This window comes from Lissotriton helveticus, chromosome 1_2 (genome assembly GCF_964261635.1).
Source record: "Lissotriton helveticus chromosome 1_2, aLisHel1.1, whole genome shotgun sequence".
In the NCBI taxonomy this organism is placed as follows: domain Eukaryota; kingdom Metazoa; phylum Chordata; class Amphibia; order Caudata; family Salamandridae; genus Lissotriton; species Lissotriton helveticus.
This window is the reverse complement of record NC_136058.1, coordinates 346,563,723-346,579,042: the sequence shown is the minus strand read 5'-3', so window position 1 is coordinate 346,579,042 and position 15,320 is coordinate 346,563,723. Positions and strand designations below refer to the sequence as shown.

The following is a 15,320-nucleotide window of genomic DNA, read 5'->3' as shown; positions in this document are numbered from 1 at the left end:
GGCTTAAACAAGTAAGATTCTTTTGTTCTATAATCATCAAAAATGAGATAGCCCCATTTCGTTCGATTTTTCAAGGCAAACGTCTCACAGTTGAAGTGGCGTTCGTACTCCAGTTGCAAGACATAACTCTTCCTTAATCCTGATGGCCCGCCTAGCTTCCTGCCAAAATCCAAAATCAGCACGGCAAAAGGCTGGAGATGGCGGGGATTGAACCCGGGGCCTCATACATGCAAAGCATGCGCTCTACCACTGAGCTACATCCCCACGTCTGCCAAGTTGTACTTTATGCATGGAAACCCTGAATGCAAGTGACTGCCAAGTCAACCCATTTGACACTGCAGCATAAAGTGTCAGTCAGGAAAATCCTTAAGCCTCGTACCTGGATTATCTTCATGGTCTATAGTCTTATTTAGAGATGCTTGTGCGCAGCCTTCTTAGCGCAGTAGGCAGCGCGTCAGTCTCATAATCTGAAGGTCCTGAGTTCGATCCTCAGAGAGGGCATTTATTTCCTCCTTTTGGCGACCAAAATTCCCAGATTTATTTATTTTTTTAAATGTGGAATCTATGCCTATTTCAAGCAATTTTTCAAAGCAAACTATTTAAGTGGGGTTCTGACCCCCAACTGCCTGGGAAACCTCTACTTTCCACAAGATGGCAGGCTAGCCTTTTGGTAAAAGCCAATATACAGAACAGAGACTCCTGGAGATGCCGGGGCCTCATACATGCAAAGCATGCGCTCTACCACTGAGCTACATCCCCTCTACTGACTTTTAACCTTTCGCTGGATATGCAGGGAGACTCTGAAGCCCACAGACAGCAATGTCTCGATTTGAGACTCGAATGTAAAGTGTCAGGCATGAAATTGCTCACACCTTACGTGTGGACTGTCTTCATGGAGCATATATGTAGGGTTCCATTCTCCGGCAGAGCTTTTAATTGCTCAGTTTGGAATGCAAAACTTCTCAGGATTTGGCCCAAATGTGCAAATTATTGGTCTACTTTCCAGCTTGCTCAGCCTTTCAGGAGATGATTCCATTGGATATTCCCTCTTGCCCATCCGTGGACACTCAAGTTGAAGGCAAGTCATAGTGTGAATCGCTGCCAAGCAGCTACCTTGGTGCAAGGCTGTGGTAGTAGTTCTGATCAGCAGGTTTCCTTTACTTTTCTTCACACCTCCCCTAGCGATGACTATGTCATCAGTTCACTTTGAAAGCAGATAGAGTACGCTTCTTTTCCAGTATTTATCGGAGCTCGGGGAATTTTTCATAATGAATGGAAGGTATTGTTGATTGAAAGCAAAAGACATGGAAATTAAACCACAAAATCCTTCGAGCCGGATTTGAACCAGCGACCTAAGGATGCCTGACTTTATGCTACAGTCCTCCGCTCTACCAACTGAGCTATCGAAGGAGTGGTAGCAAATTGCTCATAGCGCGGAAATTATCTCTCGCTCAAGAAAAGTTGGTGGTGGGGACCAGGAACAGACAGATGAAAATCATCAATATTACCTGCGGCTCCCTTTCAAAGTTACCACTTCTGAGAGCACACTGTGAGTTATGTCTTATCACCTCAAAGGAGGATTTCACACCAAAGTTGATGTTCTGTCTTGGCTTGGGGAAAAGCAGGGGCTCTACAAATATGATTTTTACAGAAAGGAAAGGAACTTTGATACAAAGACCTTAGGAAGCATTGGTGGCAAATGGATGGAAGCCTTTAACCGTGAGAAAAATGACAGAAAGTTAGGGGAGTCATTAGTATGCACCCAGCATCAAGAACATGCATTTTGGATGCATTTTTGAAAGGAAAGAGAATGGAAAAATCTGTAGGTCAAAGGCGATTGAGATGAACAACTTATTCTGTTTTTCTTGAAGCTACTGAAAAGAGTCTCTGGTTTAGAGGAAGAACCCTTACCAATGACCAAGATGGCTGCCACAGATTTCAATCCTAAATGTATTAAGATTGCCAAGATTAATCATCACTTTCATGGCTTAAACAAGTAAGATTCTTTTGTTCTATAATCATCAAAAATGAGATAGCCCCATTTCGTTCGATTTTTCAAGGCAAACGTCTCACAGTTGAAGTGGCGTTCGTACTCCAGTTGCAAGACATAACTCTTCCTTAATCCTGATGGCCCGCCTAGCTTCCTGCCAAAATCCAAAATCAGCACGGCAAAAGGCTGGAGATGCCGGGGATTGAACCCGGGGCCTCATACATGCAAAGCATGCGCTCTACCACTGAGCTACATCCCCACGTCTGCCAATTTGTACTTTATGCATGGAAACCCTGAATGCAAGTGACTGCCAAGTCAACCCATTTGACACTGCAGCATAAAGTGTCAGTCAGGAAAATCCTTAAACCTCGTACCTGGATTATCTTCATGGTCTATAGTCTTATTTAGAGATGCTTGTGCGCAGCCTTCTTAGCGCAGTAGGCAGCGCGTCAGTCTCATAATCTGAAGGTCCTGAGTTCGATCCTCAGAGAGGGCATTTATTTCCTCCTTTTGGCGACCAAAATTCCCAGATTTATTTTTTTTTTTAAATGTGGAATCTATGCCTATTTCAAGCAATTTTTCAAAGCAAACTATTTAAGTGGGGTTCTGACCCCCAACTGCCTGGGAAACCTCTACTTTCCACAAGATGGCAGGCTAGCCTTTTGGTAAAAGCCAATATACAGAACAGAGACTCCTGGAGATGCCGGGGCCTCATACATGCAAAGCATGCGCTCTACCACTGAGCTACATCCCCTCTACTGACTTTTAACCTTTCGCTGGATATGCAGGGAGACTCTGAAGCCCACAGACAGCAATGTCTCGATTTGAGACTCGAATGTAAAGTGTCAGGCATGAAATTGCTCACACCTTACGTGTGGACTGTCTTCATGGAGCATATATGTAGGGTTCCATTCTCCGGCAGAGCTTTTAATTGCTCAGTTTGGAATGCAAAACTTCTCAGGATTTGGCCCAAATGTGCAAATTATTGGTCTACTTTCCAGCTTGCTCAGCCTTTCAGGAGATGATTCCATTGGATATTCCCTCTTGCCCATCCGTGGACACTCAAGTTGAAGGCAAGTCATAGTGTGAATCGCTGCCAAGCAGCTACCTTGGTGCAAGGCTGTGGTAGTAGTTCTGATCAGCAGGTTTCCTTTACTTTTCTTCACACCTCCCCTAGCGATGACTATGTCATCAGTTCACTTTGAAAGCAGATAGAGTACGCTTCTTTTCCAGTATTTATCGGAGCTCGGGGAATTTTTCATAATGAATGGAAGGTATTGTTGATTGAAAGCAAAAGACATGGAAATTAAACCACAAAATCCTTCGAGCCGGATTTGAACCAGCGACCTAAGGATGCCTGACTTTATGCTACAGTCCTCCGCTCTACCAACTGAGCTATCGAAGGAGTGGTAGCAAATTGCTCATAGCGCGGAAATTATCTCTCGCTCAAGAAAAGTTGGTGGTGGGGACCAGGAACAGACAGATGAAAATCATCAATATTACCTGCGGCTCCCTTTCAAAGTTACCACTTCTGAGAGCACACTGTGAGTTATGTCTTATCACCTCAAAGGAGGATTTCACACCAAAGTTGATGTTCTGTCTTGGCTTGGGGAAAAGCAGGGGCTCTACAAATATGATTTTTACAGAAAGGAAAGGAACTTTGATACAAAGACCTTAGGAAGCATTGGTGGCAAATGGATGGAAGCCTTTAACCGTGAGAAAAATGACAGAAAGTTAGGGGAGTCATTAGTATGCACCCAGCATCAAGAACATGCATTTTGGATGCATTTTTGAAAGGAAAGAGAATGGAAAAATCTGTAGGTCAAAGGCGATTGAGATGAACAACTTATTCTGTTTTTCTTGAAGCTACTGAAAAGAGTCTCTGGTTTAGAGGAAGAACCCTTACCAATGACCAAGATGGCTGCCACAGATTTCAATCCTAAATGTATTAAGATTGCCAAGATTAATCATCACTTTCATGGCTTAAACAAGTAAGATTCTTTTGTTCTATAATCATCAAAAATGAGATAGCCCCATTTCGTTCGATTTTTCAAGGCAAACGTCTCACAGTTGAAGTGGCGTTCGTACTCCAGTTGCAAGACATAACTCTTCCTTAATCCTGATGGCCCGCCTAGCTTCCTGCCAAAATCCAAAATCAGCACGGCAAAAGGCTGGAGATGCCGGGGATTGAACCCGGGGCCTCATGCATGCAAAGCATGCGCTCTACCACTGAGCTACATCCCCACGTCTGCCAATTTGTACTTTATGCATGGAAACCCTGAATGCAAGTGACTGCCAAGTCAACCCATTTGACACTGCAGCATAAAGTGTCAGTCAGGAAAATCCTTAAGCCTCGTACCTGGATTATCTTCATGGTCTATAGTCTTATTTAGAGATGCTTGTGCGCAGCCTTCTTAGCGCAGTAGGCAGCGCGTCAGTCTCATAATCTGAAGGTCCTGAGTTCGATCCTCAGAGAGGGCATTTATTTCCTCCTTTTGGCGACCAAAATTCCCAGATTTATTTATTTTTTTAAATGTGGAATCTATGCCTATTTCAAGCAATTTTTCAAAGCAAACTATTTAAGTGGGGTTCTGACCCCCAACTGCCTGGGAAACCTCTACTTTCCACAAGATGGCAGGCTAGCCTTTTGGTAAAAGCCAATATACAGAACAGAGACTCCTGGAGATGCCGGGGCCTCATACATGCAAAGCATGCGCTCTACCACTGAGCTACATCCCCTCTACTGACTTTTAACCTTTCGCTGGATATGCAGGGAGACTCTGAAGCCCACAGACAGCAATGTCTCGATTTGAGACTCGAATGTAAAGTGTCAGGCATGAAATTGCTCACACCTTACGTGTGGACTGTCTTCATGGAGCATATATGTAGGGTTCCATTCTCCGGCAGAGCTTTTAATTGCTCAGTTTGGAATGCAAAACTTCTCAGGATTTGGCCCAAATGTGCAAATTATTGGTCTACTTTCCAGCTTGCTCAGCCTTTCAGGAGATGATTCCATTGGATATTCCCTCTTGCCCATCCGTGGACACTCAAGTTGAAGGCAAGTCATAGTGTGAATCGCTGCCAAGCAGCTACCTTGGTGCAAGGCTGTGGTAGTAGTTCTGATCAGCAGGTTTCCTTTACTTTTCTTCACACCTCCCCTAGCGATGACTATGTCATCAGTTCACTTTGAAAGCAGATAGAGTACGCTTCTTTTCCAGTATTTATCGGAGCTCGGGGAATTTTTCATAATGAATGGAAGGTATTGTTGATTGAAAGCAAAAGACATGGAAATTAAACCACAAAATCCTTCGAGCCGGATTTGAACCAGCGACCTAAGGATGCCTGACTTTATGCTACAGTCCTCCGCTCTACCAACTGAGCTATCGAAGGAGTGGTAGTAAATTGGTCATAGCGCGGAAATTATCTCTCGCTCAAGAAAAGTTGGTGGTGGGGACCAGGAACAGACAGATGAAAATCATCAATATTACCTGCGGCTCCCTTTCAAAGTTACCACTTCTGAGAGCACACTGTGAGTTATGTCTTATCACCTCAAAGGAGGATTTCACACCAAAGTTGATGTTCTGTCTTGGCTTGGGGAAAAGCAGGGGCTCTACAAATATGATTTTTACAGAAAGGAAAGGAACTTTGATACAAAGACCTTAGGAAGCATTGGTGGCAAATGGATGGAAGCCTTTAACCGTGAGAAAAATGACAGAAAGTTATGGGAGTCATTAGTATGCACCCAGCATCAAGAACATGCATTTTGGATGCATTTTTGAAAGGAAAGAGAATGGAAAAATCTGTAGGTCAAAGGCGATTGAGATGAACAACTTATTCTGTTTTTCTTGAAGCTACTGAAAAGAGTCTCTGGTTTAGAGGAAGAACCCTTACCAATGACCAAGATGGCTGCCACAGATTTCAATCCTAAATGTATTAAGATTGCCAAGATTAATCATCACTTTCATGGCTTAAACAAGTAAGATTCTTTTGTTCTATAATCATCAAAAATGAGATAGCCCCATTTCGTTCGATTTTTCAAGGCAAACGTCTCACAGTTGAAGTGGCGTTCGTACTCCAGTTGCAAGACATAACTCTTCCTTAATCCTGATGGCCCGCCTAGCTTCCTGCCAAAATCCAAAATCAGCACGGCAAAAGTCTGGAGATGCCGGGGATTGAACCCGGGGCCTCATACATGCAAAGCATGCGCTCTACCACTGAGCTACATCCCCTTGTATGCCAAGTTTTACTGTATGCATGGAAACCCTGAATGTAAGTGTCTGCCAAGTCAACCCACTTGACACTGCAGCATAAAGTCTCAGTCAGGAAAATCCTTAAGCCTCGCACCTGGATTATCTTCCTGGTCTATAGTCTTGTTTAGAGATGCTTGTGTGCAGCCTTCTTAGCGCAGTAGGCAGCGCGTCAGTCTCATAATCTGAAGGTCCTGAGTTCGATCCTCAGAGAGGGCATTTATTTTCTCCTTTTGGTCAGCAAAATTCTTGGATTTTCTTGAAATCAGCAAACTATGCATATATCAAACACTAGTTTCAAAGCAAACTTCTGACTATTCGAGTAGGGTTCTCACCCGAACTGCATGGAAAACCTTTCTTTCCGCATGATGGCAGGCTAGCCTTTTTGAAAAAGGACAAGATAAGCAATAGACAGACCCCCCAGGATATAGCGGCATGGATTCGCAAATTTAGCGGCACAAAAATGGAAATTTAGCTGCACAAATATGGAAATTTAGCGGCAATTTTGCGGCATTTTATTTGGCCATTTTTCCTACAACAAACACAGATATCTTAGCTTTTTTAGTTATTTAACTACATGAAGCTATGTATATTTGGTTTAATTACAATGTAGACACTTTGTTTCCCTCGAAAAGCATTCTCTCCCTTCTTGCTGTGAGTTGTGCCATGTTCCTTGCAGGCGTTTGCACGGCATTTGCACGGATCGGCCGATTTCGCGATTTTTTTGCAAATAGCGATAAGCTGGAGGGTCTGGCTAACAAACGTACTCGCGGCTGGAAGCAGCCCCCGACCCCCGACACCCCCCCCCCCCCCGGAACTGCAGACAAGGGATCATAAATAGTCTCGAGCCGCTGGTCCATTTTTGGTAGCAAGCAAGGACAGTGCTCCTCCCTGGCGTAGCTTGGGAAAGACACTGATAACGTTAAAGAAAGATTCGACTTCTATAACACTTTACACTGCCGTTGGAGAAAACGGCATGGGTAACCGACAAAAAAAACTGACACTATCTTACACTATCAGTGGTCACAAGTCTAGGTTCCTGTGTAGGAGTAGACCACTCAAAGCCTGGGTATCAAAGCTGTAACGTGCATGAAAAAGCAATGGTTAGTGGACTTATGAAATACCAGCATGAAGCTGCGCAATCTCTCAGGTGTAAGATGTGGCAAGTGACCGAGTGCTGCTGTAGAGTGAAGTAGGTCTAAAGTGACAACTCACAGGGCAGAAGAGAGCTGGCAGCTTAGCGTTCGAAAATGAAAGCTGAAGAAAAATTTGTAGAGCTGTTTGCAGAGAAAACAATATCTTAATGGTTTCTAATATCGATTAACATGATCTGAAAAAATTATTGTGGTGTTAACGTGCACTCGGTTATTCCTCCAGCTCCTCTCCCTTTTTTCCTCCTGCAGACCCCCCTCCCCCTTTCGCTCTCTCACTCTCCCTCTCTCTTCCTCCTCCCTCTCTCCCTCTCCCTGTCTCTCTTCCTCCCTCCCTCCCTGTCTCTCTTTCTTTCTCTTCTCTCTCTCTCCGTTCCCCATTCAGATGTTCCTTCCTCTAGTTTCTATTCTCTCTCTTCCCCCCTCCTCCCTCTCTCTCTCTCCCTCTCCCTGTCTCTTTCTCCCTCCCTGTCTGTCTTTCTTTCTCTTCTCTCTCTCTCCGTTCCCCCTTCAGATGTTCTTTCCTCTAGTTTCTATTCTCTCTGTTACTCCTCCAGCTCCTCTCCACACTCCCTATCTGTCCTCCTGCAGCCCTCCCTCCCCCCCCGTTCTCCCTCTCCCTCTCTCTCTCTTCCTCCCTCTCTCTCTCGCCCTCTCCCTGTCTCTCTTCCTCCCTCCCTCTCTTTCTTTCTCTTCTCTCTCTCTGTTCCCCCCTTCAGATGTTCCTTCAAGTTTCTATTCTCTCTGTTACTCCTCTAGCTCCCCCCTCTCTCTCTGTCCCCCCCTTCAGACGCTCCTTCCTCCATCTTTCAGCAGTCACGGGGCTGGAGCAGTCTCTAATCTGCGAGGACAGATTCCTGCCAGGGCGAGGCGCGCCTCCTGCCGAGAGAGCCCCGTAGCCCCTCTCGGAGAAGGGCCATCAACAGGTCATTGTCACGGTGGATTACGGGAGCCTTAAGGAGGGGATTAGCGGGGCCCTCGAGTTTTCAGGCCGAGGGCCTCTCCTCCTGTGACCTAAACGCCCATTTCATGCATCCGGTGCCAAACCGGGGTTGGACCAGGTAACTGTAGCCCGAGGTCTTCAGATGCGAGATGAAAAGGAGACGTTGCTGCTGACTGGCTACAAAAACGGCGGATTTTGCGGCCGTTTTTGTAAATATCGCGGCATTTGCACGGGTCGGCCGATTTCGCGATTTTTTTGCAAATCGCGAAATCGCGATAAGCTGGAGGGTCTGAATAGAGGTTTCAGGAGATGCTGGGGATTGAACCCAGAGTTATATACATGCGGAGCATGCGCTCTACCACTGAGCTTCAACCCCACGTCTACACGATGCGCTCCCACTATCTTTATTGCACAATAAAACCTGTGTGTGAGGAAGCTGATTGACGCTATGGTGAGCATCAAGTGAGCGGCAGAGGAAAAGAATAGTTCATTTTTGGCCTTGTTGGATGAGGTGAAGTGTGATTGCAAATCAGATCTACAATTTACACAGTCCACAACCTAAACACTACATGTGGGGAGAGTGTAACCTTCTCCATGTCGCAAAACACCTGCTTCAAGCCCAGAATTTACAATGGTTAGCACCTTTAAAATATGCACTTTCACCCTGTACTAAGTAATTAAATGTATTTTTTCAAAAAATCTTAAGTGGCAATAGTTGTACAGTAGGTGTTGGCAATAGTTGTACAGTAGGTGTTGTATAACAGCCTTGTGTGTGTTTCTGGAGCAGCCTGTGGCCTCATAACTAGGGTCATTGGAATTATGCGATTGTGCAGCCGCAGTGATTTTCCCATATTTATAGATTTGCTGCATTTGCCATGTTAATATCGGTGAATGCGAAGTCAATGTACTCATCATATATGCGCGTATAACAACATCGGTTCCAGTAAATGCAATGTCGATGTAAGCCATAATGTATGGATGCATAACAATGTCAATACAAGTTAAAACATGATAATGAGAAAGCCAGTAAAGAAATCATTGACCGGCAAGTTATATGTACACTTAATATCAAACTTGTATCATTGCTGTTGAATTCACCCAAGATGACCTCCCCATCAACTGAGAGTCAGAGATACGTTGTCAGGCAGGCCCTGTGACAGAACCCCAAGCCTAACGTTTAATTGGTCAAAGGTTGGGTTAAGCCCAAAGACAAACGCAGAAACAGGGAAAATCCTGATCATTCCCACAGATAGGCAGATACACCACAAACAGGTGCGAGGAGATTGGCCCCAATTAAAAATGTTTTGCTGAATTTGCACATTCCTAAAATACCACAAAGTCAGATGTCACATGTAGTCAGGAACACTCAGCCAATCAGGACACAGCATGCACACCACACGTAGTGACTACGCTCTTTCCATGCACGCACGCAAGGTTACTAAAAATACAGCGATGTGTTGCTGGACAGTGAAAGACCCTTCAAAAGCTAAACTGGTCGCCTTTCTGTTGCCTATTGCCACATTTTGGTATTAAACTGGTACTAATGAGGTACAACCAATGCCCAAACAGTGTTTGACATAATAAAGTAATAATATTACAAACACATTATGCCACAAGATTTGTCTTTTTCTTGCCGCATAATTCCCTCAATCATGCTGCATAATTTGGCCCTCTCCTGCCGTATAATTCCAGTGGCCTTGCTTACTATTTACCCTATTTAACAACTTAAGTTTGTTCTTTCAGAAATAGGACCCGTGTCAAAGGATTTTCTTGGTTTACCTCTCATCACCAGGGGCATACCTTCAAGGTTTATAGGGACTGAACAGCTTCCCTGTCCTATTTCTATGTCAGTTCACTGCCCTCTTCGGAAGAGGTGGGCCAGCCACTAAAACCATAAGCTTTGTCTTGCTCTCCTTGGAAGAAGCAGAGCTTTCACGGAGGCCATGTAACCTACTGGCTACAATTGCCTACCACACAACAGGGGGTACCAGGTTTGACTCTTATTTGACTCAGCATTATTTTAATTCTGGTAAATCTCCAGGTGTCGAAGACGTAGTCTGTTTCTGGCATGAAGGTTGTCATATTCATAGGCAAGCTTTGTACTCTTTAAAACTACCAAAAACAAAAAGTATCAATATACCAGTCAGAATCATGTAAGAGGTAAATACATGCCTTAAAAAAAGAGGAGATTGAACTACATTATATAGAGGTGGCGGGGTAGACAGCAGGTCTTACAGGAAATCATCACTGGAGTCACTACCGATACTAGATTCAGACAGGGCACCTGTATCTTCTCTCCCTAAGCTTTCTCCATCTTCAGTTTGACATTCATCTGTAGTAGGTACATTCTAACTCTCTCAACAAAATCTTCCTCCCACTCTTGTTGTTCAGCATCTAATTTAGCATCCATTAAATGTAATAAGGTAAGTCTAGTCTTATCCTATGGTAGAAGAAGGCTCAGGGAGGAGTGTAAGAGTTTTTCGCTGCCAGGACATACAAAAGTTAAAAGAACATGTCCAACTTCTTAAATACACTCCACTCAGCCCTGTGGGCTACTTGGAGCCGAGCCAAGGAGTGACTGATGTATTAAAAAGAAAGGTTTATGCCTGGCAAAAGGTTTATTTTGCCAGCTTGAAATGTCAGTTAAAACTGCAGACAAGGCTGCAATGGCAGGCCAGAGACACGTTTAAAAGGCTACTTAAGTTGGTGGCACAATTAGTAATGCCGGCCCACTAGTAGTATTTAATGTACAAACCCTGGGAACATGCAATATCACTTTAATAGGGACTTTTAAAGTAAATTACTTTTAGTAAATTAAATGTGCCAATTGGGTGTAAGCCAATATTAGCATGTTTAAGGGAGCGAGCACAAGCCCTTTAGCACTGTTTATCAGTGGTAAAGTGTGCAGAGTTCTAAAGCCAGCAAAAAACAGACTTCGAAAACAGAAGGGTGAAGGCAAAAGGCTTGGGGATGACCCTGCAGAAAGGTCCAAGTCCAACAAGGGTCAATAATGCCAGTGCGTAACTTTTTCAATGATTACACCAGAGGCTACAGGTGTAGCAAGGTGCGCTGGATCACTGACGCTACGAGCATAAAAAATGAAAGCTTTGAAGGAGCAGCTACAAAATTCATTGAGATTGAGGAAAAATCCTCAAACAAAGAACCCTCAACTTTAGTCACTTACCTTTTCTGATGATTCTTGTGTGAATAAAGACTGGAGTAAAGCAACGCAGCGCAAATCACGGTGTTGCCTTTTTCTACCCTAGGAAGGCGTTCCATGGGTGCTGCATGGGTGTTCGCATGCAACTGGATTTTGACACAGTCCCAGATTTACCAGAATTGGTAAGCCTGGTACTGCGCCAAATAGGTACACCTTCTCAGGAGAGGCGCAATGAGGAGAAACATCTTTATTTCTCCTTGTTACTTCCTCTTTCTATGTGTGCTGCATTCTGCAGCACACATAGAAACAGGAAAACGCCTCTTAGAATTGCTTTTGTTCAGCAAGGCGCCCCTTCCTGCACGAAAACAATCCTGCATGCAGCACAGGCACACTTGCACCATGGTGCCAGGGTGCCTGCATTGGCGCTAGGCTGCCAAAAGGGCGCTAGAGCAGGAGTATAAGCATGAATGCACTGTATTCACTTAAATACAGCGCATTCCTGCCCTTTCTCTGTCACGCAGTGCTACGCAGCGCAGTAAAGTGACTTTCAGCGCTGCATTGAGTGACAAGTTCATAAACCTACCTCTTAGTTTCAACTTTTAAGGACATTTTGTCAACAAGAGAAGCCCTGCATGTTTTAACTCGGAACTCTGGACTCAATGTCTGTGGTGCCAACCATTACACCTGGAACTGCCTGTGACCCGGAAGAGGTTGATGTTTCAGTCCCAGACTCCTTGGACCTGGGAAACACACCTGGCTGCTCTGGGGAGATTGGCGGCGGCAGCTGGGCGCGCGCTGGACGTTCATGTGCGTCACCAGGGCCGTCCATTACTCAGCTAGCCCGGAAATAATTCGGTATTTGAAGGTCGTGACCTCTTTTCATTGGCTCGAGTACAGCAGCTGAAATATGGACCGAGGCTGCACCTGTTTACTGTCGGGAGCTCGTGCAACAATCTTGCTGAATAGGTTCTCAGCCGCTGCAGAGTATATTGTAAATGTACTCTAATCTTTCAGCACGTGCGCAGCGTGCTTCCCGGGTTCAGAGCAGTTCACAGATCTCATCAGTGAATCTGACTCCATGGTAATTCTAGGAACATGCCGCAGGGAACAGGGCCGGCTTTAGGCATGTGCAAACTGTGCACCTGCACAGGGCCACCAAACCCCAGGGGCCACCACGCCAATATATATCCTTAAAATATTAATCCTCTGAGGATGGATACATATTTGCGTGGTGGCCCCTGGCAGGGATTTGGCGGCCTCCGGCTCTGTTCCACTTCTAAACACCCTGACCCCCTCCCCTCTTACCTGGCCTGCGCGATCCGCTTCGCCCGGACCCCCTCTTCCGGGCCCCCACCTACGCTCCTTGCCCAGGGCCACCATGAGCCTAGAGCCGGCCCTGCAGGGAACCTCTGATTCGGTGCTAGTCCTGGCCACGTGTAGCCATCAGTGGTGAGGCAGGTGCCGTGACACCAAGAGCCAGGAGCCTGAGTGGCCCAATGAACCCTTAACCTAGCCTGAAGTCAGCGGGCTCGTGCCCCTTGCTGGCTCTGGGTCCCATGGCAGGTTTGCACAGCCGCCGCAGGGCACCGTCCTGGTGCCTCAGCCACATACAGCGCCCACCACTGCTGCCTGACTTGCTCCCTGTTGTAATTTACTTGTGCTTGTTTAAGTTGTTCCATGTGGAATCTTACTGGAGAAGCGTGGCTCAGTGGTTAGAGGCGGCAGACCCGGAAGCTGAGATCGGCTGTGGACCAGAGTTCGATTCCCTGCCTCGGCAGGTCTTGGGCTCAAAAATTCCACGGACTCGACAATTCTCACTCCGGTGCCTACTCGACTCACGGGGTCACACTCTGCGACTCTGGGCAATAGCTTGCTTAATCTCCACTACGGCCCCTTGCGGCGGGATGCCTGGCTTTCACCTTGTGGATACCCTGCCGGGGTATCTCACAGGGGAATACCAGGACGGGTTCCCTAAGCAAGCACCTTGATACCTTCGGGTGATATGTGCGCTATATCATTTACAATACATTTACTGCTGTGAGAATCCACTGGATGTGTTTGTATGAGGAACGTGCCGTTCTGGACAGTTGACCATTGGAGGGACCTGGTCAATAAAGTGACTTACTTGCTTACCTCCTGCTGTGCGTGGAGTGGATTATTCTGTAACATATCCCCAAGGCATCATGCAAGCCTTGTGCTCTCACTGCAGGCAGGACTCCATGGCAAGATGGAGCACGTGACTGATGGATCCACAAATATCAACCATCCAATCACCGAACTCCCAGGTGATGATGTCACACTCACTTTCTTCACTACTGAGGCCAGCTATGATACTCGTACTGTTTGAAATTCTCACTGTTTGTGAATGTCTATTTCTGTGGGAATATTTCACTCTGTGAAACTAAGACTCTGACTGTGTTGCACCCTCCCTAATCTGAGCATCATAATCAAGCACTGGCAAAGGCAAGCTATGCCTTTTTGTTTCGCCAAATGGCTGGTGCGTGTGTGCACGGATGTATGATGGAACCCCGCATGCATTTCCCACGCATGATTTTACCCCGACTGCGATGTTACCAAGCGTTCCTTTGCCACGCAAGTCATTACAATGACTTGCCTTCGGGCATTGGACTTTGGAATAGTATAAATCACTAATCCAGCTCCACTCACTGGATCAGTAGGGAAGGTGTTGGACTTAAAATCCAACAGCAGTCCAACAACGCGTTGTAATGACTTGCCTGATAAAGTAGTGTGTGGCAACACCACAGGTCTTGTCTCTGCCTGCGGGGTAAACAATGTTTCCCGCCTGCACACATGTGCAGCAGCCATCTCGGAATTTTCTTCATACTTTATTATTAATTGACCATTCCAAGAATTGGAAAAGCCAACCAGTCTGACTTTCCAGTAGTGCATGGACAGAACTCCTGCACCGTAACTAGGTATGCTTTCACTGTGGCAGCACTTATGCACACACAGAACTGACTGACCCATATGCGCACAACCCACATAGATAGCACATAGAGGTGTCATGCACTCACCGGCATGCACACATACATATGCCATCTGTGTGGTACTTGTTCTCCAGTGTGCAATATATGGGTTACATATGCTTGTTTCTATTGTTGCGTAGCAGCAGTAACTACAAAACAAGAAAAGTTGGCACTGGAACCCAGTTGGTTAATGTATCACTTTTGGAGCTGCAGTATCAAGGTATTGCAGCTTACTTACTTTAGGAAAAGATGTATGTCATAAGATAAGCTAATTTCACACAATTCCCAACATGGCTGTGAATGCTTTATTCTACACCAGCGTGTATTTTGAATGGTCTCGATCAGCCCTGTCTCTGCATGAATGACTGGTGCATTTATCAATACATTTCCTGATGGCAGTGCCACAATAGGCGGACCTTTGACACATCTCTATTCAGAGTGGTAGAGAAGAGATAATTACACAGGAGTACAGAAACCGAATTGCTGTAGGAATGGTGGACCAAAGTAGAATACTAAATGAATGCTTGGCGGCAAGTTCAGCCATTCTAGTTACCATCCAGACCAAACCTTAATATCCTCGGCACAAGTCCTAAAAAAAGAAGCATGGGGACTAAGTTAGGCAGTATGCAAGTGACATCATGATGTATGACATCAAGTGATTGATATTGCACATGGCATCACAGTAAGTGACATCACAGGAAGTGGCATCACAACCCTTGACCCCACAGGAAGTGGAATGACAAGAATGGACATGAGATGGTAACGCCTCAGACATATGTTTAGCCGTTCTACCACGAGTACTTTTGAGCGCATTACGAGATTTAACAAGTGAGATTTAGCAT

At 45.5% G+C, this 15,320-nt stretch overlaps 11 non-coding genes across 11 annotated transcripts; 4 read left to right on the top strand and 7 right to left on the bottom strand.

Moving 5' to 3' along the window:
- Positions 1 to 192: 192 nt before the first annotated feature.
- Positions 193 to 264, bottom strand: TRNAA-UGC (transfer RNA alanine (anticodon UGC)). Its single transcript has one exon. It is a non-coding gene; the product is annotated as a tRNA-Ala (tRNA).
- Positions 265 to 428: 164 nt separating this feature from the next.
- TRNAM-CAU (transfer RNA methionine (anticodon CAU)) lies at positions 429 to 501 on the top strand. The gene has a single exon. It is a non-coding gene; the product is annotated as a tRNA-Met (tRNA).
- Positions 502 to 1,324: 823 nt separating this feature from the next.
- On the bottom strand, positions 1,325 to 1,410 carry TRNAY-GUA (transfer RNA tyrosine (anticodon GUA)). Its single transcript is given in 2 exon segments — positions 1,325 to 1,360; positions 1,374 to 1,410. It is a non-coding gene; the product is annotated as a tRNA-Tyr (tRNA).
- Positions 1,411 to 2,177: 767 nt separating this feature from the next.
- TRNAA-UGC (transfer RNA alanine (anticodon UGC)) lies at positions 2,178 to 2,249 on the bottom strand. The gene has a single exon. It is a non-coding gene; the product is annotated as a tRNA-Ala (tRNA).
- A 164-nt stretch (positions 2,250 to 2,413) lies between these two features.
- On the top strand, positions 2,414 to 2,486 carry TRNAM-CAU (transfer RNA methionine (anticodon CAU)). Its single transcript has one exon. It is a non-coding gene; the product is annotated as a tRNA-Met (tRNA).
- An 823-nt stretch (positions 2,487 to 3,309) lies between these two features.
- Positions 3,310 to 3,395, bottom strand: TRNAY-GUA (transfer RNA tyrosine (anticodon GUA)). Its single transcript is given in 2 exon segments — positions 3,310 to 3,345; positions 3,359 to 3,395. It is a non-coding gene; the product is annotated as a tRNA-Tyr (tRNA).
- A 767-nt stretch (positions 3,396 to 4,162) lies between these two features.
- TRNAA-UGC (transfer RNA alanine (anticodon UGC)) lies at positions 4,163 to 4,234 on the bottom strand. The gene has a single exon. It is a non-coding gene; the product is annotated as a tRNA-Ala (tRNA).
- A 164-nt stretch (positions 4,235 to 4,398) lies between these two features.
- Positions 4,399 to 4,471, top strand: TRNAM-CAU (transfer RNA methionine (anticodon CAU)). The gene has a single exon. It is a non-coding gene; the product is annotated as a tRNA-Met (tRNA).
- An 823-nt stretch (positions 4,472 to 5,294) lies between these two features.
- TRNAY-GUA (transfer RNA tyrosine (anticodon GUA)) lies at positions 5,295 to 5,380 on the bottom strand. Its single transcript is given in 2 exon segments — positions 5,295 to 5,330; positions 5,344 to 5,380. It is a non-coding gene; the product is annotated as a tRNA-Tyr (tRNA).
- A 767-nt stretch (positions 5,381 to 6,147) lies between these two features.
- On the bottom strand, positions 6,148 to 6,219 carry TRNAA-UGC (transfer RNA alanine (anticodon UGC)). The gene has a single exon. It is a non-coding gene; the product is annotated as a tRNA-Ala (tRNA).
- Positions 6,220 to 6,383: 164 nt separating this feature from the next.
- Positions 6,384 to 6,456, top strand: TRNAM-CAU (transfer RNA methionine (anticodon CAU)). Its single transcript has one exon. It is a non-coding gene; the product is annotated as a tRNA-Met (tRNA).
- The last annotated feature ends 8,864 nt before the right edge of the window (positions 6,457 to 15,320 follow it).